At 45.9% G+C, this 2690-nt stretch overlaps 1 long non-coding RNA gene across 1 annotated transcript; it reads right to left on the bottom strand.

Annotated features, from left to right (window-relative positions):
* Positions 1–885: 885 nt before the first annotated feature.
* On the bottom strand, positions 886–2201 carry LOC132914621 (uncharacterized). Its single transcript, XR_009659631.1, has 2 exons — positions 1521–2201; positions 886–1430 (listed from the first exon to the last, which is right to left on the bottom strand). It is a non-coding gene; the product is annotated as an uncharacterized LOC132914621 (long non-coding RNA).
* Positions 2202–2690: the final 489 nt, after the last annotated feature.

Here is a 2690-nt window from a genome sequence, read left to right as displayed (position 1 = left end):
TAGGTTAATTTCAAGCGCACCATTTGCGTGTCTTCCTTGCTAAAACCATTGCTAAACACGAAAATGTCTATCAATAAGACACGTGTTCGTCACGCGCCGTTGCTTTAAAAGTGTCGTGGAGGAATTACAGGTACGGGAACAGTGGAAAACATTTGTAAAGCGTATGGAGAAGATTCGTATGTGTCAAAAATGGTTGATTTTGGCTGTGGCGAATCATCGTGTTCCGGCGACCGGAAGTAACACAGTCGAGGATAATTTGATGGCGATAATCGCCAGAAATCGTCGAATTACTTTCGTCGCAGTTTTCATCGCCCTAGTATGACTGGAAAATTGAACCTTTTGAAAATTGAAAAATTAAAACGCCCGAACTTTTCCTGCTGTTTTTTCTAATTCAAAGCGTAGCTATCTCCGAATAATTTTCTAATTTAGCGTTGCAACAGATTCCGTGCATTCCGCGCCAAATTCGGAACGAACCTTCCGACATTAACGTTGAAACGAATTTCTTTCATTTCGACGTCGAGATGACACTCTTCGTCGGTTACGAGCGCTTAGCGTGCAGCTTCCGTTTGATGTGTCGTAATTTTACAACTTGAGAATGCCGTCGTGTGGTACTCGTATTCGTATCGAAATATCAGCGATGGAATGTCGATGGAAATGTCTTTGTATCGTAAAAAGTACTATACTTTGGTTTTGTATTTTGTAACTTTCAATGAACATTGTATTTTCACATATTGCCAGCTCTGTGCGCATGTTTACGTGTAGAAGTTTCCCATTAATGTCCATATCTCTTCATAGTAACCTATGACAGTTTAATGGATAAATTGTAATTTATCATATACTTTTGTGACAATTACAAGAATTATAGAATTAGGATTAGTATGGAACCTTGCAATATTTTCAATGGTTTTATTATTTTGTCTACGCAGTTTCATAAAATTAGCCGCTGGATGGCGCTGCTAATGAACGGTCACGTTTTATAAGAACACTTTCTTCTTTTTGCTTCTTCAGCGTTGAAAGTTTCATCAACCAATATTTTCAATTTCCTAGCTAACCACGCTCTCTGAACAATAAGTTGCAACATCTGGATTGGTTGGCCACCTGGTGCAATTCCATCGAAAGCTTCACAACGTTGTGATACTTATTCTCTGCCTTTAAAATCCTCCATCACTCATCGAGTCAACTTCATCTCGAATGATCCTTTTCTTGAATCTGCGTTTCTCACCAGGAATCGCGTGCGCAAAATGTCACGAGGCAAAGCATCATCTCGTCTTACCTAACGATTGTCCCTAAGCGAGCCAAGTGGCTATATCGACGGTCTATGCAAACTCCATGCATGCATCCAGCGATGTCCAAAAATATTGCCGCTGCGAGTGCTGCGAGGCCCATCATGGAGCAGAGTCGGATCGCGGTCCAAGGTGCCAGGCGTATTCCTGCAAAGGCATTCGATCGTTAGTTAAAGGGCAATCCGTTAAAGGTGCAGAGAGGCGCAGGGGAAGGTTCCCCCGACGCCTGGTACGCACACAATACCCCATCCGCAGAACAGATAGAGAACGAGAAGAGAAGAGAAGAGAAGAGAACGAAACGCGTCCGGAGGGTCCCGTGCCGGCAGATGAATCCTAAGCAATTTCTCGCTGGTCGGGCCTCTTTGATGCTTTGAACTCTCACCGCGCTAACCGATCCTCCTGGTAATCACGCGGCCCTCGCCACGCCCCGAAAAACACCTTCGATCCTCCAGTCTCTCGCCTCTTGCTCTCTTCTCAGCCTCCTTTGATCCTTTTCTCCGCTCGAAAACACGCTCTTCCCTTTTCTTTTTTTATCCCTTGGCCTCGTCCTATCCTTCTTCGCTCTAAGCTGTAGCATTTACTCTGTTTCTATCTGTTCGTTCTACTCTTCAGTCTCTTCGAAGGTTCTTATATATCTCTTCTCTTTTTTCTTCTCTTCTTGCTCGCTTTTTGTCTTTTTCATTTGCTTTCGTTCGTTCGAGCTTGGATCACATAAGAGGAGAGCACTGTCTTCGATGGTTCATCGACGTGTTTCTCGCTACGTCTAGCAGTTCCTTGCTGCGTTTCAACGACTTCTCCACGTCCAAAGGCTTCTCAGGCCGAGTTTACACCAAAGCGGCGATAGCCTTATACCGTAAACAGTTATCGAATTTCACGAATCTGTTCGCAAACTCGTCTACAACGATTCCAAAGTTATCTAAACTCCGTCTGGTCCCCAAGCGCACGATCGCAGCGCCCTTAAGGCTGGTTCACACACTGCCAGTGGTTTAAGTAAGTTCAAGCAACAAAAGCGAATCGACGCTGTTCGCGTTGCAGGATCACCGTGGACGAAGACAAAAACGTTACTTTTCCGCGAATCAACGGCGTAAGTTTAGCTCCCCTTGCCCGCTCTGCTCGATTAAACCTGTGGCTATGTGTGAACCAGCCTTTACAGCACTCGGACGTTCGTTTTCCGGTTCGACGTGCGATCGCCGAGCAACGAAACGACTCTCGTCCGCGCCTGAATATTCGCGAAGCGGAGGGAAAAAGGGCGGCCGCAGAAGTCGGTGAAAACGCACCTTCACGAGGGCGCGCGACTGCCGACAGTGGCGACTAATGTCTGCACGCGCGAGCGCACGAACGAACGTGTTTTCTTGGCACCTGTTTCACTCCTCGTTTCGAAGGTTTTTCTGCCTACTGCCACGCTCT

The sequence above is a fragment of the Bombus pascuorum genome, chromosome 15 (genome assembly GCF_905332965.1).
Source record: "Bombus pascuorum chromosome 15, iyBomPasc1.1, whole genome shotgun sequence".
Lineage (NCBI taxonomy): Eukaryota > Metazoa > Arthropoda > Insecta > Hymenoptera > Apidae > Bombus > Bombus pascuorum.
The sequence above is the reverse complement of the archived record's forward strand: the minus strand, read 5'-3'. Positions and strand labels throughout refer to the sequence as shown.